The sequence below is a fragment of the Cornus florida genome, unplaced genomic scaffold, assembly GCF_030987335.1.
Source record: "Cornus florida cultivar Cherokee Brave unplaced genomic scaffold, ASM3098733v1 CherokeeBrave_3.0.0_Hap2_Chr03, whole genome shotgun sequence".
Lineage (NCBI taxonomy): Eukaryota > Viridiplantae > Streptophyta > Magnoliopsida > Cornales > Cornaceae > Cornus > Cornus florida.
The window spans coordinates 61,713,563-61,740,473 of NW_026775573.1; the positions used below are offsets into that span (position 1 = coordinate 61,713,563).

Consider the following 26,911-nt stretch of genomic DNA (forward strand, 5'->3'; position numbering starts at 1 on the left):
GCTGTTGAGTAACAAAATATTCGAATATGCGCTATGAATATGTGCCACTCTCTCATTTCCGACAAAAAATAAAATAAAAATAAAAATTCAGTATGGCATTTAAAATTTATTTAGTGGCAAGGTAAGTTTGAAAATTACATCATTTTGATAGGAAAAATTTGTTAAAATTTGAAAAGTGCATCTTTTTAAATTAAGAAAAATTCAATAAAAAATCCTCCACTCTCCTCTTTATTCCTATCTTAAACAAGTCCCGATGGTTTCTGGAACTCTTTTAACACGACCGACTTTCTCTCTCATCTTTTCTATTTATAATGTTTTTGGTTATATGTTCCTAATTTCATAAATATCCATGCATATATATATATATATATATATATATATATTCCAACCATTACTATTGCCAATAAAAGTTGCATGGGGGAAAGATAATGACGTTAAACGTCGTTAGAGTATGGTGAATTTTCCTTAATATGGCCCAACGATTTACTGACTTTGGGACTTACCAAGCCTAAGGTTTGGGGTTCGAGTCAAGCTAGGTGTTTTTTATGGTTAGCCTCCGCTACCCCTGCAACTTATCCAACCCGGGTGGGGAGGCGCCCTTCCGGATCCTAGAGATTAGTCGAGTTGTTGAGGGCCTAAGAGTTCGTGCCATTCCGGACACCCCGGATTAATTAAAAAAAAAAAAAAAGTTACTATTTTTAAACTTTAGTAAATTTTTCTTATTTTCAAAACGGTGCAGTTTTCAAACTTTCTTTAAATTAGTTGAGGTAGATTTTAAATGTCATGTATAGGATAACTTAGAAAATATTTAACTTAAAGGATCTAAATCCGTTCTTATCCACATACTAATAAATTTCTTAATAGACATACTAATAATATCATACTCTCTATTCATTAACAATGAGTAAATATATTTTTCTTTTCTTTTCCTTTCATATTTTACTTATCTTTTGTTTTATATCTTTTTCTTATAATTATTATTTTTTATTCTCTTTTGACATTAATTTATATATATATATATATATATATATATATATTAAAAATTATATTTTTATCGGATCGGATCGGATTGGTTTATCAGATCGAATTCCGTTTATTACCAAATTGGATTAGGATTAATTTACTAAATATCCGCCGGATTATCGGATCGGGTCAAATCGATGAAAATGTTTATCATATTCGGACCATCTAAGTTCAATTATAGGTCTACTTATAGCGTTTTTTTTTTAATTTTTTTATTCCAATAGCAATCTCAAACGGGCTATTATAGAGTATTATTATTATTTTTCATTGGCAAAAAATACACCATTCACATACTCACTTTTGTTCTTTCGAGAACTCTCTCGCGTTTATTTAAAAAAGTAAAAGAGATACTTTTTTTTTTTTCCCAAAAAAAGATACGTTAGGTCACAAGACTTTGGTATAGAGTTCCTTTATTTGTTTATAGTAAAATTTTATAAAAGAAGTGATAAAATTACGTTTGTAAAATATAAAAAGGAATAAATTTATTAATATATAAAGATTTGGTACATTTGATAGCCGCAAACAAGAAGGTCTAGTGTAAGTAGGTGGGTGCTTTGCGATTCGATCCAAAAATTTAAATTATTAGGTGGGGCTATCATTTAACCCATATCTATCCATTTACTTTCTCACATGGGACAGTTTCTCCTTGTAATATTATCCCCCACCTAACCTTGCGTGCCCGAAACGGCACACCCGAACTCTTCCTTCTTGTAACATTATCCCCCACCAGACCTTACCTATCGAAACAGCACACCCAGACTCCCCCGGGCCAAACACTTGGCGTGACACCAAATTATCAAAGATTGGGTCTAGCTCTGATATCAACTATAACAGGCCAAGCGTTTCGCGGTCTGACAATGAATTTCGAATGTAATTTTAAAATAAATTATGAATTAATTAAAATAATAATATAAAACTTTTTTTATAAAAAAAATTTAACAACTATCTCTAAACTCCAAATTAATGATTTTAATTATGATTTATAATAGTATAGATATAATAAATAAAAATTATATATAGTAATATTATATTATGATAAATCTAATAAGGGCAAAGTATAAAAAAAAACCCCTCGACTTATAACCTTTTCCAGTAAACCCCCCTAGTCTATTTTTTTACTAAAGAACCCCCCTCAACTTGTAATCATTTCCAATAAATCTCCATTGTCTAATTTTTTTACCAAAGAGTCCCCCTCAACTATCTAAGGGGGTAAAAGAGTTTATATTTGGACCAAAATGCCCTTTTATGTAAATCTTAATTTTTTCGAATTTCAAAAATTCATATCTCACAAATTGTACATCCAAATGTTGCAAATAATATATACACGGATAGTTTATAAAATAAGGATTCTAGAAATATAATATTTGTTTAATAAAACTTCATAAGAAATAGACAATCTAAAAATCTATTATAACAATCTTATTTTATTTTATTTTTTATAAAATACTTGAATTATTTGCAAGAAAAATTTCAGAATTATTCATTTTCATATAGAGCATAACATATAAAAAACTTAGCCTCAATAGAGACCGAATTTTATTATTTTTTTATTTTTTAAATGGCGAGTCTATAAAAAAATGAAAATACTTTGATACAAAATATGAAATCGATTACTGTTGGGGCTAAAAAAATTTATATATTCGGCTCCATATGTAAATGAATAATTTTGGATTTTTTTTTTTTTTTTTTTGCAAATATCTCGAGTTTTTAAAAATAAAATAAGATTGTTAAAGTAGATTTTTAAATTTCCTATTTCTCTCTGATTATGAAGGTTTGTTATACAAATCTTATATATTTGGAATCCTTATTTCATAAGTTTTCCGTGCATATATTATTACAATTTTTAAATGTACGATTTATGAGATATGAATTTTTGAAATTCGAGAGAATTAAGATCTAAATAAAAGGGTATTTTGGTCCAAATATCAGCTCTTTTACCCCCTTCAGATAGCTGAGGGGGGTTCTATGGTAAAAAATTAGATAAGAGAATTTATTAAAAAAATGTTACAAGTCAAGGGAGATTCTTTGCTAAAAAAATTAAACAAGAGGGATTTATTGAAAAATGTTTCAAAACGAGGGAGGTTTTCTGTACTTTGCCCATCTAATAATCTTTGTGGTGTCCGTGCTTTCTAATTTATTATGCATGACCGATTTCAACTTCGTTCTTATTGGGAAACTCGACGAGAAATCGAACATATTTTTATTTTTTGTTTTTATTTTTATTTTTATTTCTCCTCATTAATAAAAATCTTACTCACACCCAAAGTACCACTAAATTCCACCTTTGGTGACGGAACACTGGAAATCAGTATTACCAGGTCATCTTTTGCACATGATACATATACCACGTGCTTTAATTTCTAACTTAAACTAGCATGCACGTAGGAAGTGCCGACCACAGGGTTGGGTCTTCATTTAGGAACCCCTAAAACAGCAACTGAGCATACAATTTGGGCACCAATTAAACAGCGTGTCAGTTAAGGGTGCTTTCAGTCTTTTCAGCCAATATCATAGCATCCACTGTCATCGGATATATTATTCGTTAGGTTCATAGGCTAATGCTTTTGCTTCCGTTTTTTTTTTTTTTTGGAAAAAAAATCTTAATTAATATATTATAGTGAAGTAAAACCACAAAACATGTTTGATAATGTTTGTTATTATTTGAATAGTATTATAATGCTTCAAAAAAAGAGACTAAAATCGGTAACATAAAAATGATACTTTTAGTTACTTTCGCACTGTAGCAAAACCACTGTGAAAAAAAAGTAGGTTTGTAAAAATTATGTAGGGTATTGATATGACACGTGGTTGGTTGTTATTGGGAGATACTTTTTTTACACAAAAGGTATAAAATAACTGTTGGATCTAAAAATAGTTAGTATAAAATTTTTGTGTAAATCTACTCTGACACATCAGATTTACACAAAAAAATTTTAACATACTGCTAGAGATGCTCTAACCTATTGTTTCAAGTAATGACTTGTCTATCGGATCAGGACGAAAATTGAAATGTGCATAAATAATAGGGTATGCAGCATTACCGAACAGCTTGAGCTTTCGAGTAAATAGACAAGTGCCCACCTATCCTATTTTAGCGCCAAACACGTCCTTAACGCTCTTTCTCTCTCTTTGCTCTCTCCGTACACTTTCGTTCTGTGGCAGCCGATCAATCGTAATCTCCGGTAGCTGATTTTGCCGACCAGCTCACGATCATCACCAGCGACATGGCTAATACTGTTGTTGGGTTTGAAGATTTGTGCAAAAAAAGCTTTATTTTGGAGAATCGAAGGTGATGATGGGTTTGTATAGTGTGGAGTTTATTTTTCTTTGTATGTGAATGATCAGTCAATGTCGATTGTTTGATTCTTTCCATTGATTTCACGAAATCTTTTAATGTTCTATTTTATGTTCAAGATTATGCTCTTGCTAGCCTAATTGTTAGTTTTTATTTTTATTTTTTTTTAAAAAAAAAAAAAGAGAAGAAATACTAGCCCTGTTAATTTGGATTTGATTTTTTTTTTTTGATAAGTAAAAAGAGAACAAGTTTAATCATCGTTTGAATATTAGCTCCAAAACTTTGTCAAATTTTCATTTTTTCCCCCAAAATAATTTCCCCGATCACGACCAACTTCAGAATGATGAGAGAAGGAATCCAAATCCTGTCCCTCACCTGTTCTCATGTGCTGCTGCAGTAACATTGAAGGAAACAGACCGACCATTCGATGCAACCTTCCATCCAAACAGTGGGTGGAAAGGAGGAGAATTGTATTGGTTATTTAAAACTAAAATGGCATAACTAACCTCATTTAGATGTAGTTTTTCATGTACATAAGGGTCTAAAGGTAAAATTATAATATTACTCATTTCCTTCTTTTTCCATCCATAAGCAAGCGAAGGGAAGGATGGTCACTCTCCCTTCATCTATTCCCTCCTGTCCGTTTCATCTACCTTTCCGTTCCTCCAACCAAACCAAGCATAATACTGCGCCAAAATTGACAACCTGAGTCCTTTAGATGACACACTACAAATTCTATCCCCAACTAAATGAGCCAAAACTAAGCTAGATAATTGGATACTTGGAAATTAACCCTACAAACAGGACAACTATTTAACAATGTATGATGTTAAAGGTTTAAAGCTGACAAATGGACTCTCCTTATGATAGTATACATAGGACCAATGTGATGCACATACTCTCTTGCATGTTAACTACTAAAATCCTAGAAAGCACGGACACAGGTACAACACGATACGGACACTGCTATACGATAAATTTCAAAAAATTAGTACCCCGACAAGGCATGAATACGTCTAGTGGTGGCAAAATTTGACACTACCCGCCAACATGACACGAGTTAAATGGATTTGGGTTGACCTTAAACGGTCTCGGGTTATAAACGGGTAGATACGATTAACCCGTTTAGTTAACCATGTTGTGTTTAGATTGAGAGGTTCAGCCAGTGTAACCCGTTTATACCCGTTTAACTGTACATGTCATAAGTAAATTTATATTAATGTTTCAAAATAAATATCTAAACTTGTATCTTATAATTTATTTTTTTGTAGATCAGAGACTATTTAGTAATTTGATTGGATTGAAAGTTACGACCCGTGAACACAAATTGTCACCCCTAGATACGTCATCAAAAATTATAATACAATATATTATTTATATATATAAAATAGTAATTTTTTTTCATTTTATTCATACAATCATGAATAAAATCACTAATTTGGAGCTTAGAGTTAGATGTTTTTTATTTTCTTAAATTTTATATTATTATTTTAATTAATCCATAATATATTTTAAATTGCAGCAAATCATATGCTTCTAAAAAAATAAAAATCCCGGTACAAGAATATATATATATATATATATATATATATATATATATATATATATATATCTAAATTTCAGGACACTTCTAGCCTTGTCAGACACTTGTCAGAGTTGTGTCCTCGTGTCCAACACCACCACGGCACCCCTAAGTGAAGTGTCCGTGCTTTGTAGCTAAAATCTATAGGTTAATTATCCTCAAACCTGGTTGTTCAGCTGCCCGGCAGCAAGCAAGCAATTTCAGGTGAAAGCAGACAGCGAACTGGTCTTTCTCATAGACTCTTCAACTTTAAAATAAGTGGACTTATGGAGAAAGAATTAATCTTGTGAACTGTAGATAGGTATAAGGTCGTGAATTTGATAATGATTCAGTCTTAATTTTACCCCAGCAACATGCAACCCAGATCTTATTCTGCAGTTCTCTGTAAACACAAGTAGGAGAAATAAAAGATCCAGATTTTTATCCCCTTAATTCTATGCAAAAGCTGAAATAACCCAACAATTTACAAGAGGTAATATACCCAATCTAGTCAATTTTACTGACAAAACATAATCAACTCCACTGGTAACAAACATAAACCTAAAAAAAAAAAAAAAACGAAGTAAACATTGGAAGAACAACCATCAGAAGAGAATTTTTTTTCCAACAATATCTAAAAATAAGTCATGAAACAACCAATTTGCAACTCCAGGACACCAAAAAGGCTAAAATAACCTATAACACAGTTCAAAATTCTATCATAAATATGTAGATTTTATCAATTAAAAGTAACAGCCTAAAAGTCTCACAAACAACCTACAATTTTCTACATTGGCAAATCTTTTAGTGAAGAGACCTTAAATGCAGTAAGCGGGGTATGTCTGTCTAATAACATAGCAGCACAACGCACACCAGCACTATAAAACATATCAAATACTAAGGAAAAACTTATTATTCTTAGAACCAACCCCAATGAGAAAGGCATATACTGAACACCATAATTAGGGTAAGAACACCGGTAAATTAAGAATATATATATACAATATTTCTGTCTTCTAGAACTAAAGGATATAATGGCAACAATCTTTTGTCACCTATATCATGTTATTGACTAGAATTTAACCGGCACCAAACAAGTTTGCTATGAATCAAAGAAAGCAGCTAAATCACTCGTAGTGAAGACAGCGAACGGAACCAAGACAGATTATGTTTTGTGTAGTCGATGAATGTATGATGGGATCACTGATGCTTAAGCAGTGCAGGAAGCTTAACTGTGTGCCAGACCTCACACCCAGGCGACTCACCGAAATCTGCCATGCAAAGAAGCAGAACTAGCATGGAAAAGGACTGGGACTGAACCCCAAACAATAGAAGCAGACAAAGATGAGGAAAAAAATGTGTATGCCAGTGGAAACTTCACAAAGAGAAAAAACAAATAAATGTTTCGCGATCACAATCATCATTTTGAGTTGTAGAGTAATGTAATGGACGCCAAGTGTAATGGGAGTAAGTGACAGACATGACCATTATCGTCGTGAAATTTTTCAACCTCATGCAACATTGGCCCAGAAAACACCAACACAAAATTTAACTCCACAAACAATAAATTTGGGTTTTCAATGATTTTTAGTGAATATTGTTGAATAATTAAATGTGAATTAGTACGAGTGACGGTCTATATATTGAATTGGAAGTCTGTTTGCAGTAAAACCTTACTAATATCTACTTTTTACTTAGATTAAGGCCACCGACCTTAGGAACAGGTCATCAGCTCGTTGAAGCAAATATTAAGTTTGAAACTCGTTCGGTACGTAAGATTCTGCCTAAAGTAGGCATTTACCCAAGGCACTGATATTCTCTCTAAATTATACGTGTTCTTCTGTTGCGTATAATGTAAATCCTGTAGCGGATCAATTCTAGCCCTTTTATGTTGGAATAGTTGAAAGTCTATTTATCCAATGCACACAATGAGGATCACAACCATTGATACAGTTTGGATACCAAGGTATCTCATCAATATATTTACAAAAACGACTTCGATGTAATTGTGATACATAATCAATCCTATTTGTTTTGTTCATTACTAAAATGAATCGAATCCTATCAAATATTTATATTCCTTTCTACTTTACCTTAGATACCCTTCATTTTGAGTCAAGTTAAGAGAAAATCAAGGTACTGTAGTATATTCTTCTCCATCTTTCTCAACCCTATTGTTAAACAGCATAAAGATAACAAGGACTTCGTTGATGAGACCAGGATTCTAGAGAGAGAAGGACCGTTACAGTAGATGATTTAAAGAAGAAAATGGTAGATTTTGCGAGAAAGAGAATGAGATCAGTTTAATAGCCGTAGAAATATGAATTTGGCTCTAGGATATATAGTTTCAAACCCTAATAGATATACCATGTAAATTAAATCCATCTTCCCTCTAGCAATAGGTTTTCATTCCAGCGGCAGTCTAGACAATGACGGTGGACCGGTGGTGATGTCTGACGACGAAGATAGAGATGGGTGTTGATGGCGGTAGTCAAGGGGTAAGGTTGCAATAGTTAGGGGAGAGGCATACGTTAAGTAATCTATGTGAGTTGGCATATTTCGGAAACAAATTAAACCAGTATATTGAGTTCTAATTTCTGTTTGGGTCTTTTATAGTGCTTCAAGAACAAAGCCATAGATTTGTAGGTTGAAGCATCAACAAAAGAGAACCCACACTTTACTAACAAGTAGAGTGAGTATTGTTAAGGAAACCTTGTCTTTAATAGTTATATTTTGGTGTTCAAGTATTTTTGAGAAAAATTTGGAAATCTCAAATAGTTGATTATTGGACAGTGACAAGTTGCACCACTTTAACGCTAGACCTTCAGTGTCCTTGACTACACTGTAACACTGGTCTCTTATGGATCAACACAATGAACTCATGCACCAATGCATAACTGCAGATTCACCAGTCTATCTAGTGATAAGCGCTAAAAAGTGCGCAATTAAACCATTTAAGCTTAGGTATTCTAGGACCTTTATCTATCTTACTTTCCCGTTTTAGACTAATTTCATGTTATTGCCCTTTTCAGGCACTTATCCCAAAAATAAGTTAATTCAGCCAAATAAGAGTATTAAAGAAGCTAACTCAAGCTGGATGGAAGAAATGAGCAAAGTGGAAGCAGAATGAAACAAAGTGTGGAAATCAACATGTTCGATCGATCTCAGAAATCCTTTGATCGATCGAAGCAACATCGATCTGGACACATCAAGATGGATCCAAGTCTTTGTTCTTATCCAAAAGAATCCACCATGTTCGATCGATCCAACTTCACTTCGATTGATCGAAAATATTCGATCTTATCCACACCTACCACCCCACCTACTATTTTTGTCTCTTTCCCAAAATATCTCAGAGATTTGTCATTATTCAAAAAGGCGCCACCAAGGATGATCGATCTCTGCAGCATTCGATGAATCTCACCAATGTTCGATCGATCTCTACACAGTTCGATCGATCGAACCTCCTCAAGTTCGAAAAAAAAATAAGTTTCAGCTCATTAAAAGTTGGCTTATGTGCAATCATTGCAAGGACCCTAGTGCACGAATCCAGACCATTGGGTGTGACACTTGAGCCTCCTATATAAAGATTTTGAGCCATTTTTACACATAGCTTGGATCTCATAATATCATCTCATATACTTAGAAACATTCTTAGAGAGGAGGAAAGGCTAGAGATACATTTTTGGGAGTTCCTCCATTCTTCTAGAGTTTCCATCAAGAAGGAGGTCATTCCTACCATGGAGATAGCCCTTGAGGGTTGGATGACTACTTCAATGAGTGGCTAAACATCTTCTTGGGGCTAGAGTTAGCCCTAAGCATGCCTTCTAGACTTTAATGCTTTGTATTTTGAGGGGATTTGTGTTGTAATCTTGTCTTAACACTTATTTTATATATAAATCTTGTTTATTCAATGATTTATGTGGTTTAATACTTCCAATTGATCATTTCATTCTATCCATATGTCTATGCATGCTAGAATAGATGTTCATGTGTTTATTTCTAATTTTTGTGTTATTGATGCATGTCTATGTATGTTGATGCTATGGATCTAGAGATTGTTAAGGCATAGTGCTTAATAGAATACTATTGTGGTTTATTTGATGGTTCATACTCATGTCTTAATGGATTGTGCCTCTCCCTTAGTTTCTTTAGTTTAATTTTCATGCCCTTAGCTTAGTTGTAGTGTGGTTGCCTTAGTTGTTAGATGGGAGGACAATCCATGCTTGTTGTTTGATGTTCCATACTTATGAATGCAAGTAGTATTATTCTTTAACCATGTGATGTGTTTGGATTGAGCTTAAAGGAAAGATTAATTGCTTAGTTTGATGTATTGTGCTATTTACTAAGTTGTTTAGACAATATATGCTTAATTAGTCATTCATGCTTGTTGAAACAATCAATCACACACTCTCAAATTGCAACACATGTGTCCCCTCATTAATTATACATTGAATGTCTAGAATGATGATGTTTAGTGGTGACCTCTAGACCCCAAGACCTCACTCTCTTATTTTCTCTAAATTTCATTTAAATTGTTTATTTTACATTGAACCTGTTTAGTTTAGTTTGTAGTCTAATCAACCAAACACTCTACTTTTGATCACTCGACCTACTAACCCTATACATTGTTTCCATTGCTAGAGCACCCACAATCCCTTGGGACGATCCCTACTCACCCTAGCTATATTTTTAGTTAGAGGTAGTAGTGACTTTTATAAATTTAAAACTTGGCCACATTGCACACTCACACTCTTTTGCACATCTTTTAGACGTTGGTGCGACGGCAACACCATCTAGGTTATGCCTTAAATTATTTCAAGAAAAAAATAGAGACTACATGCACCGATCCATAATGTTGCATGCACCAACCCAACGTGTTCAAGATAATACATGCATCCGTCCGACATTTCCCAATTCAATCTGGACCGTTCTTCCTGTCAAAAATCAGTCTGGATTCTTTGTAGATGTCTTCTAATATTTTTAGTACTTTTTCAACTAAAAAAAAAAGACAAATATATATATAATATAACTCAACCACTGATTTTAGTGAGATATACATTAGAATTTGCAGAAAGAGGAAAAGTTAGTATTTTGAGAGAGAATTCTGCAGATTTCAAACACACACTTGTACATATGAATGTTTAGTTGTGTGTGTTCATTGTTGATCGTCGATTCGGAGCATTATCACTAAGATCATCTAAGCTTTTAAAGCAGCATAATTACCATATTCTTTGAATGCATTAGTGGAAGGCAAAAGTCATTTAATCACTACTCTTAAGGAATTGGGAATGGAGGAATTGAACATCGAGGATAAATCAACGGCAAGTGATTCCAAAGGTGCTAAAATTAAAAACTCATGGAGAGTGATTTTAAAGGCACTAAAACTCGTACTCTTTCTCAGACATGGTGTATTTTTTTTTTTTCACCTGAGATGACAATCTCCTTGATTTTTCCTCACTTGAGATTTTCCATGTAAAAATTAAAAATTAAAATCAAAAGGTAGCGGTCATTATTTTGATGGTTTTATATATTGATCTACATTTAACTAAAGGTAGTATAAAAATAAAAACAGACAAAAAGAGAAAACCAAACCAATTCAACTCCCCACCCTCTCTCTAGATCATTCTATTTGAGAAAACATCAAAACCACTTCCACATTACGCAACTCTGAACATATTCCCCCTCTCTCTAGGTCATTCTATTTGAGAAATTTTCAAAACCACTTCCACATTACGCAACTCTAAGATATATTGTGTCAATAACAATCAATCTGCCTATAAAGATGGTGTTAGAAATTAGTTTGGGTTCAGTCTGCCTATAAAGATGGCGTTAGAGATTAGTTCGGGCTTATGATGCGACAACCGATTCAATGATCCAATCTCTTCACATTCTATTCTACATTTTTTTCTCTCGTTCTCTTTCTCTGGAGTGGAATTTAGGCCCTATTCACAATAATATTGGAATCTATCAAGGTTACAAGAAATGAGGATAGTATAGGGGATAAAGGTATTGAAGACAAAAGTGCAGCAAGAAAGTTTTGCCAAAAATGTAAAGAAGAAAAATAGGAAAAAAGAAAGGAGAACGAAAGCAGAAGATCACAAAAACAGTCTATGTTGGCAGGAATTTGGAAGGGTGAAAGTTGAAAAATACATAATTACTAGGTACCCTTGATATGTCATCATTGTAACCTAAAAAGAGGATAGTAGAGTAAAAAAGGGGAGAAACTAATTCTCCCTGTGGAGGTGGAGAGATTAGCCTTTTGTGTGTGTGTGTGTGTGTGATAATTGGCAAATAAAATATTTTAAGGTGTGTTTAGTTGCGCGAAATTTAGACTTGCTAATTGGGAGTTTTAGAAAGAGGGAATTCTTGGGGTGCATTTTGTAAAATTTCACAAAATTTTATATATATATATATATATATAAAATTTAAAAATAAATATATATATATATAAAAAAATTCAAGGGGGGAAGCTGCCCCTGAGCCAGCATAAAGGGATCAACTCATATTGACCAATTTCCAGCGCTATCTTCGTTCTATTTCTCAACCTTCTATCCTAGTAACTTCATTGCCCATAAAATATCCTAAATTGTAATTATACCTATCAGTAGGCTAATTTTTTATATTACAGCAACTCAAAGTTGTGTTTTAACTTTTAATTCTTGTATTAATAAATGACCCAAATTGAAATGACAGAACCTAATTGAACAAATACTATCATCAAAGTGAAACCTTAAGAATTTTTGTGTAACATAAAGCCTTCAAAGAAATACCCTAAAAAATCACTGATAAATGTCAGATCCCTGAAACTGCATGGAATGGTGAACAGACAGAAAATATTTATATAGTACCTAAACTACCCTTACATTATGCAAGAATACATTAATTACCTTACAATTCTATGTAATCTACTTCAATGTATATATATATATATATATATATATATATATATATATGCTCATATACTGGAGTAATTGTATGTACCTTACCCAAAAAAATTATAATAGTTTTTTTTGCTAATTAAATTGAATTAATTTAATATATATATAGATATATATATAATCGACATACAAATTTATTATATTTAAATAAATTAATAATAATCTATTTCTCCCTTCAACTTGTTCTATTTTCCCCACCCACTCCTTTGCCATCGCTGCCGGCTTCCTCTTTCTTTCCTAAACCCTAAAATCTAACATGCAAGTGGCAAGGTGTTCGGTGTTCTTGGTGATGAATTGAAACAGGAAGCATTAGTGCCACATAATGAACTATTAGAATTGAGGTCAGCGAATCTGTGGCACATGCCATATGTAGTCCAACTCAGCGCAGCAGGGACCACCTTCATTTCCCAAGTATCCAAGGCAAATCCAAGGGCAAACAGAAATGAGATTTATCATTCTTAACTACTTGACACATCATGCAAATCACAACAAAGGGAACCACCACAATGGCCAACAGGGAATACAAGGAGTCACTAAAGAATAAAAGATCATGACACTAAAATATCAAGAAGAAATTCAATATATAAATACCATCTCTAAATAATTCAGCTAAAACAAGCTTACACATCCAGGAGTTTTCAAAGTCGAAATTTCAAAACTTGAAGGACTTTTTCCTTCCCAAAATGAAAAAGAAAAATACCAAGGGGCCAATTGGTCCAGCGGTATCACCCCTTCCTTCCCAAAAGGAAGGTTGGGGGTTCGAACCTCGGTGGAGGTAGGGTGTGTGAGTAATTGCTTTAACTTTCAAAAAAAAAAAAAATTGAAAAAGAAAAATCAAAGTTCATTAATCACCCTCTAAATCTCTAATATCCAGCGAACCTTGTCACAATGGTACTGCAAGTCCTACACCGGCAAGTAGAATCTAGTCAGAATATGCATCAGATACAAAACAAGAGTCATCCACCAACACAATACAACAAAGATAGATATACTAAATATTTGAATTATAAAGCCATGTATGCAATTAAAAGACCAAATATTAGTTGCTGATCTCAAAATATTAGCTGTTAGCCTGACTGGTATCTCCTAAAACGAGAAAGTATACAATACACGGGAGTATTTACTATGTGGTACCCCGACCAATGGACAATCATGGTTTTTCTTGAAAAATCTACATTTATGTGTATCAATGCAAATTGAGAGTTTCCATGACGGTCCATTGGCCCGGGGTACCACATGTAAGTACCCATAAATAAGGGGTGTGGGTTTCAACTTTCAAGTCCCAATTGAGAAGGTGGGTATTTGTGTCATTCAAAATTCATAATTCCTGATATCACATTATGTTCTATTCAATTTAAAATGCAAGAGACATAAAGAAAAAGTTACAAAATTGCCATCAAATTTGATGATATAAGATGGAACAATATTCTAATCCGTGCTACTCCACACAACAAACATTAATTGAAAGCCAAAATTAGTAAAGATTGTTTAAGGATGACAATACCGGCATTAATCACATGTATCAAATATTAATATAAGATTTCATAGTAATAGTATCAACGAAATTGAAATGAGAATATTTTAAGAGAGAGATGATGATGATAATATTGATATACCTTGAGAAAGCCAACTCCAGCAGGAGGAATCAAAGGCCATACTTGATTTCAGACGACTAGATGGCGCTGTGAAGTGGCATCATCGACTCAACGCTTCCCAAGACCGAAATAATCCTGAAAACCCATAAATACACAATGGCAAATACATACAAATATATATATGTGTGTGTGTGTGTGTGTGTATAAATCGAACAAACATGTATTACATTGAAGAGGAAGGGAAGCTAGCAAGAGTCTTGGGAGGATTAAGAAATGAGGGGCTTACCTTGAAGCAGCACAAGGTATGGTCTTGTGGAAAAAGAGAATGGAGAGGAAGACACGGATTTTGGAGCTAGGTTTTGGGAATTAGGGTTTTGGAGCCAGTTTTGAAGGACCTGACCGTTGCCATTACGATTGATCCACCCACCGATGCCATCTCTTTCTTCTCTCTCAGCAATATTAGAATGCAATATCACTCATCTTGAAGATGATGTTGATGGTATGATGAGAAACATGGCGATCAACTTCAGCCATTCGCAGCGGCTCCTTTTGGCGCTGCAACAGCCTCTCCTATTTTATTTTATTATTATTAGTTTATAATTTTTAACAAAAATTATATTTATAAGGAGTATAATTTTCATCTTATATAAAAACAATACATCATCACTACATTTATCTAAAAACAAATACATTATATTATGGAATAAATTAACAAAAAGAAAAAAGAAAAGAAAAAAATAATGTAATATCCATTATCATGGATTAAAAACAATTGTAAATAACTGAAAAAATACAATACCCAAACTTGGATTAAGTAAAAAAAATGTTTACTTTGGCATGTTTCATTAAGGGGGAAAAAAAAGTGAAAAAAATAAGTTAAAAAAGTTATTTTGTAGATAAAAAAACGAAGAAAAAAAAAAGTTTTTATTTTTTTATTTTTGTAAGCCAATATAGTCATTGGGCACTATTTGGGCCACCCAAACGGTGCCTAAGGACTACATGCATGTTTTATTTATTAATTTAAAATAAAAGAGACAAAAAAAAAGTGAAAAACAAGTTTTAGGGGGTTTAGGGTCCAGCCAAACAAGCCATTAACCCCTTAATTTTTGAAAAAATGGCCGTGCAATTACAATGCGATATAGCTAAAAAAAAAATAGCTATTGTGGGCTAGGCCTGCTCGCATTAAGCGAGCAGGTTGTAGCTCAAAATTTGGCCATTCTTGCTAGAATGGGCCTCTAGCGAGTGGATTGGAGATGTTCTTAGCAAAATGCCTTGGAAAGACTGTGAATGTTGAATTAAATGGGCAACAGGTCCTGTAAAATCATTTGTTAATTATTTCAATCTGTAATTACAATATGCCACTAAGGACAGACCCAATCCTCTTCCAAGGTTTTCTCTATGACCTTTGTATTTATCATTTTTATTCCTTTTACATTTAATTAGGCCTCCTAATCAGTTTTTGTAATTTCATTAGGATTACAGAAAAAGTCAATGAGAGGTGGGAGGTTTGCGTGAGCTTGTGACGGACACTTAATGATAAATTCAAGTATATTAATTAAGCATCATCAATTATTATTTAGTTCTGAAACTTGAATTTTACATGTGGATGTACTGATTTTTACAGGTTAGCTTTGTAAATGGGTGTGCCATGATCAAACAAATTTTAGATTACATTATGGGAGTAAATGAGGATAGTAAGAATGCCAACGTCGAAGCTTATGATTTGGGGAATTTATGGGTGTTCCTCAATGTTGTTATTGACAACCCTACATTTGGATCCATTGTAAAAGAAACAATAACCATTTTCAAAGTTGTTTTTGTTCCAAATGTGAACTTTTACAAAAGTTTTTACAAAAAAAGTTTGTATCATTATTTATTAGAGATGTCTGTCAATATATATATATATATATATATATATATATATATATATATATATATATATATATATATCAATTTACTACTTCATGGGTACTATATTTTTATTGGTGAACATTATTGCAATTGCTAAGATTAATAAAGAGGCTGCAGTTGCTCAGTTGCTGAAAAAATTGAAGAATCTTAAAATAAGTGACACAAGAAGGGGAAATAGAATCTTTGGTATTCCCAAGCTACGTGACGCCTACTATGTAGGAGAAGAAAACTATCATAAATGTACACTGATTTTGACTGAGGGAGACTCAACAATGGCTTTTGTGTTAAGTTCCCACTTTATTGTATATTCAACTTATATGACTTATCTAATAAATGTAATGAACATAATCTGTTGTCCCATAAATCTAGACAAAACCAAGTTATCTGAAAGACATAACTCCCTGAAAGTGTCCAACATTTTTTGTGGCATCTAGTGACCAAAATACCTAAAAATGACTTGTCTTGGTCGGAGGTAGTACATTCCCACCTCAATTGCAACTCAATATAAGTAATTATTAGAATTTTCCTGACATTATAATTTTTTTGTGGCATCATAGTTTGTGGTTTTCTTTGGATTTATCATTATTGTTCATCATAATATTCTTATTGTGTATGGAAACTTATGTATGCAAAAATCATAGGTTAGGCCTTTAAGGGACATGTAATAGTAATCTTCCATCATATTAGGCCTTTAAGACCACAGCCTCTATATCACTGAAGGGACTTATAGCTTGCAGAGATCTATGTAACAGTATGGTTTGAAAACTGGTATGTAACAAGTAGTTATGTATTCAATTACTGACTGACTTATGTTCTTCAACTTCCTTTTATTCCTTCGACCAAGACAGGTCCTTTCTAGGTATTTTGGTCACTAGATGCCATAGAAAATGTTGGACACTTTCAGGTAGAGCTATATCTTTCAGATCGATAACTTAGTTTTGTCTAGATTTATGGGTTTTATATACGAGAATTTCATTACGAAGAGTAGAAATAAATGTAATGAACATGATCTGCTATCCCAAAATTGTTCCGTTTGACCATGCCATAAACTCTATAGGTCTAATTCCCATTTCTGTCTATTTGCAATGAAATTTTGAACAACAAATCATGTCATATTTGTTGGGGCACAGCGGAAGCAAAAGAAAGAAAGAAAACAATAATTCAAACCACAACACAAGATATATACGTGGTTCACCCAAAATCAGGGTTACATCCACGGATGAGAAGAGATTCACTATATATGTAGAGATATTACAATAGTAGAGAATTTCAACACCGGACTATGTACACAAACTCTTGATCGAGTTCTCTGTGTACTCCACGAGACTCCCTCTCGCCATCAGTGTTCACTCTACCAAACCCGTAACTCACCCCTACCATCAACGTACTCCCTCATGAGGTTACATCTCTCTCAACTCATAACTCTCAACAATAGCCTAAGTGTCTATTTATAGAGTCACATACCCAATTCCTTTGTGGACAAGGATTATAATTTCTTAGAGCCCAATTCACGTCTCTATAAGAAATTACCATAAATATACACTTTAAAATAGAAACTAATAATAATCAGAATTCGAGACATAATTCCTAACAATCTCCACCTTGACTTAAATTCCATTACGTCAATCATTGCTTCTCATGGCAATTGAATCTGGATAATTATCTGCAACTTCAATCTTCTCGATCTTATTGCAGAACTCGATTATCCCCACTATACGTTGCTTAATTAGTCAAAACCCTAAGGCTCCACCTTGACTACTCAAGCTCCATGCCATGTAACCAAGTCGATTGACTTCACCTACAACTGAAACCCGTTGTAGCACATGTTGAGACTTCTTGTGTTTTTTGGATCTCCTTCACCTTTGGCTCTGATACCAGTTGTTGAGGCATAGCGGAAGCAAAAGAAAGAAAGAAAATAATAATTCAAACCACAACACAAGATATATACGTGGTTCACCCAAAATCAGGGTTACATCCACGGATGAGAAGAGATTCACTATATATGTAGAGATATTACAATAGTAGAGAATTTCAACACCGGACCATGTACACAAACTCTTGACCGAGTTCTCCGTGTACTCTACGAGACTCCCTCTCGCCATCAGTGTTCACTCTACCAAACCCGTAACTCACCCCTACCATCATACTCCCTCATGAGGTTACATCTCTCTCAACTCATAACTCTTAACAATAGCCTAAGTGTTTATTTATAGAGTCATATACCCAATTCCTTTGTGGACAAGGATTACAATTTCTCAGAACCCAATTCACATCTCTATAAGAAATTATCATAAAAATACACTTTAAAATAAAAACTAATAATAATCGGAATTCGAGACATAATTCCTAACAATATTTTATATGCAAATATAATGCATTGCCCTGTGATATGCATGTCATATTTCGTTTGCAAAGACTCATCATCATGTCCCCTCCCGAAACTATAAGTAAAGTCACAAGATTTGATAATATTGAAAAAGTGAATAATTTTAGAATCATTATCAATTGTATGCTAAAGCTGCATATTCCACAAGTTGTAATTACCTATACAAATTCTAATCTTTAGACTGCACCAAATAATGATTTTTATTTATTTATTTATTTTTTGTTGGTGATCCATCTAAATACAAAAACAAAAAGTAACCCCATCTTACATGCCTTTTAATCCCATTTTCTTTTCACTTTTTAGAATGATGTGTTGATATTAAAAATCTCCACATTTTTCAACACCAAAAGTGAAACCAAATTTTTAGTCTTTATTCTCTACACCACCACCACATCCACAATGCTCAATTTTTACTCATTTATACCTACTTTACTGATGGCTGGAATTTCCTTAGTAGTAGGTGATTATTATGGGGTACTTTCATTGAAGGGTAAATTATTAAATGTGCAATGAGCAAAAGGTGAATGGTTCAAGAACAATCATCAGATTAAGCAAATAATTAAAGTTCTTGATCTACGGTGTAAAAAGATATATGACAACACTCTCGAAAAGATGAGATTCGGTCACTTGATGATTATGGTGGATTCGGTAACTTATTTGTTTTCTCTTTAATACAATTATAATTTATGTAATATGTTCATTACTAATAGGGGATTGGCTTGTGTTTCCTGACAAGGTCACAACGGTTCTCATCTCAAAGGCCTAATTATTATTATTATTTTTTTAAATATTGGCCATCACTCCTTCAAATCCTATATTTCTTAGTAGAGTTGATTGTACCAATCATGAAAGTATGCAATTGCTTATGAACTGCTTAATCTACATTTCAATCTTAATGAAAGTGAACTTAACTTTCTTTTGTGATACAGGCCACTAATACAAAAAAGATATTATCCTTTTATTCCATATCTGAATATGAATCATGGATTAAGAGTTTGGGGGAAATTTAAGTAACTGGTCCATTAAGTATTATAAGGTTTGTTTTTTTCAAATTTTATTAACTGTTTGATTGTTAGTATCAATATTATTATAATAGCGCATCTAATTTCCTTGCAGGGATTGGAATCACATACATCGGTGGAAGGAATAAACTACTTTGTAGATATTGATAAATTAAAGAAAGAATTTGTTTGGGAAGGTGTAGATGGTAAGAAAGGTATTGAACTTTTTTTTTATAAAAAAAAAAAAAAAAACTGAGGAAAGGAAGGAGTGGATAAGACTTTCTAAGGTTGGACTTCAAGTGTTTAGATGAAAACGACACAACATTTACAAATTTCTTTTCTAAATTCATTATTTGTTGTGCAGTCTGGTGAATACCTTAATCCAGAGCAGATATTGATAAAATATGGTGACTTTATTAACTTGGAACTTATACATTTTTTGAGAGCAGTTTTTCACAGGTCGATTCCTTCAATGGTTGACAACCTAAAATATAGTTAGAAAAAAATATTTTTCTATTCTTTCAAGTATAACTTTGACCCCAGTGTAAAAGTTGAAGCGTTCACAGGTTACGTAAGTACGAAATCGGCTTATCATCATGGTCAGAGTAGTTTTGTTAGTACCATTATTCGCATAGCAAGAGATTATGTAGGTAGCAATAACATTAGTCTTCTCCAACCAATAGGTCAATTTGGAACTCAAATGAACGGAAGGCTAACAAAAAACTCTCAGTTCTCCAAATTGATATGAATAGTCATTATGTTTGCTTTAACTTTGATTTATAAGATTAATTCGTTCCTTAACAGGGAGGCACAGATGATGATGTTGTTCCTCGCTATCTATACACCGGGCTATCTTCTATCACACGTAGCCTATTCCCGAAACATGATGATAGTGTGCTCACCTACTTAAAGGAAGATGGGATGTTAGTAGAACCTAATTGGTGAGTTTTTTTTACCAGTGATAAGTGGATCATTGTGTAGGTAATGAAGGTATTGCAAATGAGAAACTAATTTGTTTTATCATTCAGGTACATACCAATTATACCTATGGTTCTGGTAAATGGAAGTGTAAGAATTGGAAGTGGATGGAGTTCGTATATCCCCAATTACAATTTGAGATTTCAATCTGAGGCATTTATTGCAAGGTGAGCCAATGTATCAAATGAAACCCTGATATAAAGGGTTCAAAGGAAATATAGATATAAAGACAACAAAAGAAGGGAAACTCATCTACAGTGTAAAAGGAAAGATAAAAGAAGTGAATGAAACTACAATTTAGATTAAAGAGTTACCAATCCGAAGATGGACTGAAAAATATAAAGAATTTCTGGAATCAATCATGACAGGGAATTCTACAAGCAAAAAACCATTTATAGAGGTATTTTTTTCCCCCTTATTGTACCAACATTCCAACAAACATATCGGTATAGAAATATTAGTTTCCCAATAAGAACTTGAATAACCTCCCATGTGGGAGGAGATACCTTAAAGGCTCAGTGATAAAAAACCAAAGTAACAAGATAAATTGTTAAAACTAAAAATTAAATTTAATAAAAGCCATACAACCATGACAATGGAACATACTCCTTCTCAAGTAAATTTGGATTCTTTTTATGCTTGATTATTATAAGATAGACTCCTCTTATAATTAAGTTTTAATATATATATATATATATATATATATATATATATATTGAAACTAAGGATTTTACTGAATACCAGTTGAGAAACATCTTTTTTATTATCCTGTAATTTTTTAACCAATTGTTATTAATATTCAATTTTACATAAAGTGGGTTTATACTGAATTGTTATTTGCATTTCTTTTTATATGCTTTTTAACAACTATGCCTGCTGACATTATTTTGATGTGAGCCTACTTAGTTGAGTAATATTCACTCATGGTATTATCAGCGTCACTTAACTACATTTTTGTTGATGAACATTATCGTAGTTGCTGAGTTTAATGAAGCGGCTGAAACAACTCTGTTGTTAGAAAATTTGTTACAAATAAAGAATCTTAAAATCACTTATATAAGAAAGGGAAATAGAATATTTAATATTCCTAAGTTAAGTGATGCATATTATGTTGGAAGAGAAGACTATCACAAATGTACATTGATTTTGACTGAAGAAGGCTCAGTTATGGATCTTGCAGTAAGTTCTCACTTTATGTTCTTTCAACTTGTATGACTTATCGAATAAATATAATAAACACAATCTAATATCTCATAAATCTAGACAAAACCAAGTTATGTTAAAGACATAACTCTACCTAAAAGTGTTCAAAATTTTCTGTGGCATCTATTAACCAAAATACCTGAAAAAGACATGTCTTGGTCAGAGGTAGTACATTCCTACCTCAATTTCTACTCAATATAAGATTGCTCTAACATTATCATTTTATATGGCATCTCTAAAAATAAACAAATAAATAAAAGAGACAAGAAAATGTGAAAAACAAGTTTTAGGGGGTTTAGGGTCCAGCCAAACAAGCCTTTAACCCCTTTATTTTTAAAAAAATGGCCGTGCAATTACTGTGCGATGTAGCTAAAAAAAAAAGAAGCTATTGTGGGTTAGGCCCGCTTGCATTAAGCAAGCAGGTTGTAGCTCAAAATTTGTCCATTCTCGCTAGAATGGGTCTCTAGCGAGTGGATTGGAGATGTTCTTAGCAAAATGCCTTGAAAAGACTGTGAATGTTGAATTAAATAGACAACAGGTCCTATAAAATCATTTTTCTAATTATTTCAATCTGTAATTATAATATGCCACTAAAGACGGACCCAATCCCCTTCCAAGGTTTTCTTCATGACCTTTCTATTTTTCATTAGGATTACAGAAAAAGTCAATGAGAGGTGGGAGGTTTGCGTGAGTTTGTGACGGACAGTTAATGATAAATTTAAGTATATTAATTAAGCATCCTCAACTATTATTTAGTTCTGGAACTTGAATTTTACATGTGGATGTACTGATTTTTACAGGTTAGCTTTGTAAATAGGTGTGCCATGATCAAGGGTGGGACTCATGTGGATTATATTACCAAACAAATTTCAAATTACATTATGAGAGTAAATGAGGAGAATAAGAATGCCAACGTCGAATTTTATGATTTGGGGAATTTATGGGTGTTCCTCAATGTTGTTATTGACAACTCAATATTTGGATCCATTGTAAAAGAAACAATAACTGTTTTCAAAGTTGTTTTTGTTCCAAATGTGAACTTTTACAAAAGTTTTTTTAAAAAAAGTTTGTATCATTATTTATTAGAGATGTCTATCAATATATATATATATACATATATATCAATTTACTACTTCATGGGTACTATATTTTTATTAGTGAACATTATCGCAATTGCTAAGATTAATAAAGAGGCTGCAGCTGCTCAGTTGCTGAAAAATTTGAAGAATCTTAAAATAAGTGACACAAGAAGGGGAAATAGAATCTTTGGTATTCCCAAACTATGTGACGCCTACTATGTAGGAGAGGAAAACTATCATAAATGTACACTGATTTTGACTAAGGGAAACTCAATAATGGCTTTTGTGTTAAGTTCCCACTTTATTGTATATTCAACTTATATGACTTATCTAATAAATGTAATGAATATAATCTGTTGTCCCATAAATCTAGACAAAACCAAGTTATTTGAAAGACATAACTCTACCTGAAAGTGTCCAACATTTTTTATGGCATCTAGTGACCAAAATACCTAAAAATGACTTGCCTTGGTCGGAGGTAGTACATTGCCACCTCAATTGCAACTCAATATAAGTAATTATTAGAATTTTCCTAACATTATAATTTTTTTGTGGCATCATAGTTTGTGGTTTTCTTTGGATGTATCATTATTGTTCATCATAATATTCTTATTGTGTATGGAAACTTATGTATGCAAAAATCATAGGTTAGGCCTTTAAGGGACATGTAACAGTAATCTTCCATCATATTAGGCATTTAAGTCCACAGCCTCTATATCACTGAAGGGACTTATAGCTTGCAGAGATCTATTTAATAGTATGGTATTAAAACTGGTATGTAACAAGTAGTTATGTATTCAATTACTGACTGACTCATGTTCTTCAACTTCCTTTTATTCCTTCGACCAAGACAGGTCCTTTCTAGGTATTTTGGTCACTAGATGCCACTGAAAATGTTAGACACTTTCAGATAGAGCTATATCTTTCAGATCGATAACTTAGTTTTTTCTAGATTTATGGGTTTTATATATGAGAATTTCATTACGAAGAGTAGAGAAAAATGTAATGAACATGATCTGCTATCCCAAAATTGTTCCGTTTGACCATGCCATAGACTCTACAGGTCTAATTCCAATTTCTGTCTATTTCCAATGAAATTTTGAACAACAAATCATGTAATATTTCATATGCAAATATAGTGCATTGCCTTGTGATATGCATGTCATATTTCATATGCAAAGACTCATCAGCATTTCCCCTCCCGAAACTACAAGTAAAGTAACAAGACTTGGATAATATTGAAAAAGTGAATAATTTTAGAATCATTATCAATTGTAGGCTAAAGCTGCATATTCCACAATTTTGTAATTACCTATACAAATTCTAATCTTTAGACTGCACCAAATAATGATTTTTATTTATTTATTTATTTTTTGTTAGTGATCCATCTAAATACAAAAACAAGAAATAACCCCATCTTACATGCCTTTTAATCCCATTTTCTTTTCACTTCTTAGAATGATGTGTTGTTATTAAAAATCTCCACATTTTTCAACACCAACAGTGAAACCAAATTTTTAGTCTTTATTCTCTACACCACCACCACATCCACAATGCCCAATTTTTACTCATTTATACCTACTTTACAGATGGCTGGAATTTCCGTAGTTGTAGGTGATTATTATGGGGTACTTTCATTGAAGGGTAAATTATTAAATGTGCAACGAGCAAAAGGTGAATGGTTCAAAAACAATGATCTGATTAAGCAAATAATTATAGTTTTTGATCTACGATTTAAAAAGGTATATGACAACACTCTTGAAAATATGAGATTCGGTCACTTAATGATTATGGTGGATTTGGTAACTTATTTGTTTTCTCTTTCATACAATTATATTTTATGTAATACATTCATTACTAATGGGGGATTGGCTTGTGTTTCCTGACAGGGTCTCGACGGTTCTCATCTCAAAGGCCTAATTATTAATTTTTTTTAAAAAATATTGGCCATCACTCCTTCAAATTCTATATTTCTTAGTAGAGTTGATTGTACCGATCGTGAAGTATGCAATTGCTTATGAACTACTTAATCTACATTTCAATCTTAATGAAAGTGAACTTAATTTTATTTTATGATACAGGCCACTAATACAAAAAAGATATTAATTGAATATGAATTATGGATTAAAAGTTTGGGAGAAATTTAAGTAACTGGTCCATTAAGTATTATAAGGTTTGTTTTTTTCAAATTTAATTAACTGTTTGATTGTTAGTATCAATATTATTATAATAGCGCATCTAATTTCCTAGTAGGGATTGGGATCACATACATCGGTGGAAGGAATGAACTACTTTGTAGATATTGATAAACTAAAGAAAGAATTTGTTTGGGAAGGTGTAGATGGTAAGAAAGGTATTGAACTTTTTTTCTATGAAAAAAAAAAAAAAATTGAGGAAAGGAAGGAGTGGATAAGACTTTCTAAGGTTGAACTTCATGTGTTTGGATGAAAACAACACAACATTTACAAATTTTTTTTCTAAATTCATTATTTGTTGTGCAGTCTGGTGAATACCTTAATCCAGAGTAGATGTTGATAAAATATGGTGACTTTATTAACTTGGAACTTATACATTTTTTGAGAGCAGTTTTTCACAGGTCGATTCCTTCAATGGTTGACAGCCTAAAATATAGTCAGAGAAAAATATTTTTCTCTTCTTTCAAGTATAACTTTGACCCCAATGTAAAAGCTAAAGTGTTCGCAGGTTACGTAAGTACGAAATCAGCTTATCATCATGGTCAGAGTAGTTTTGTTAGTACCATTATTCGCATAGCAAGAGATTATGTAGGTAGCAATAACATTAGTCTTCTCCAACCAATAGGTCAATTTGGAACTCAAATGAACGGAAGGCTAACAAAAAACTCTCAGTTCTCCAAATTGATATGAATAGTCATTATGTTTGCTTTAACTTTGATTTACAAGATTAATTCGTTCATTAACAGGGAGGCACAGATGATGATGTTGTTCCTCGTTATCTATACACCGGGCTGTCTACTATCACACGTAGCCTATTCCCGAAACATGATGATAATGTGCTCACCTACTTAAAGGAAGATGGGATGTTAGTAGAACCTAATTGGTGAGTTTTTTCCTAGTGATAAGTGGATCATTGTGTAGGTAATGAAGGTATTGCAAATGAGAAACTAATTTGTTTTATCATTCAGGTACATACCAATTATACCTATGGTTTTGGTAAATGGAAGTGTAAGAATTGGAAGTGGATAGAGTTCGTATATCCCCAATTACAATTTGAGAAAGATTGTTTCCAATCTGAGGCATTTATTGCAAGGTGAGCTAATGTATCCAATAAAACCCTGGTATAAAGGGTTCAAAGGAAATATAGATATAAAGACAACAAAAGAAGGGAAACTCATCTACAGTGTAAGAGGAAAGATAAAAGAAGTGAATGAAACTACAATTTAGATTAAAGAGTTACCAATCCGAAGATGGACTGAAAAGTATAAAGAATTTCTGGAATCAATCATGACAGGGAATTCTGAAAGCAAAAAACCATTCATAGAGGTATTTTTTTCCCCCTTATTATACCAACATTCCAACACACATACAGGTACAGAAATATTAGTTTCCCAATAAGAACTTGAATAACCTCCTATGTGGGAGGAGATACCTTAAAGGCTCAGTGATAAAAAACCAAAGTAACAAGATAAATTGTTAAAACTAAAAATTAAATTTAATAAAAGCCATACAACAATGACAATGGAACATACTCCTTCTCAAGTAAATTTGGATTCTTTTTATGCTTGATTATTATAAGATAGACTCCTCTTATAATTAAGTTTTAATATATATATATATATATATATATATATTGAAACTAAGGATTTTACTGAATACCAGTTGAGAAACATCTTTTTTATTATCCTGTAATTTTTTAACCAATTGTTATTAATATTCAATTTTACATAAAGTGGGTTTATA

The 26,911-nt window shown here is 32.6% G+C and overlaps 1 long non-coding RNA gene and 2 pseudogenes across 1 annotated transcript; 2 read left to right on the plus strand and 1 right to left on the minus strand.

The window, feature by feature from the left end:
• Positions 1-13,626: 13,626 nt before the first annotated feature.
• On the minus strand, positions 13,627-15,000 carry LOC132298811 (uncharacterized). The gene is made up of 3 exons (XR_009479964.1): positions 14,702-15,000; positions 14,437-14,550; positions 13,627-13,723 (listed from the first exon to the last, which is right to left on the minus strand). It is a non-coding gene; the product is annotated as an uncharacterized LOC132298811 (long non-coding RNA).
• A 668-nt stretch (positions 15,001-15,668) lies between these two features.
• Positions 15,669-25,501, plus strand: LOC132301665 (DNA topoisomerase 2-like; annotated as a pseudogene).
• Positions 25,502-26,566, plus strand: LOC132301667 (DNA topoisomerase 2-like; annotated as a pseudogene).
• The last annotated feature ends 345 nt before the right edge of the window (positions 26,567-26,911 follow it).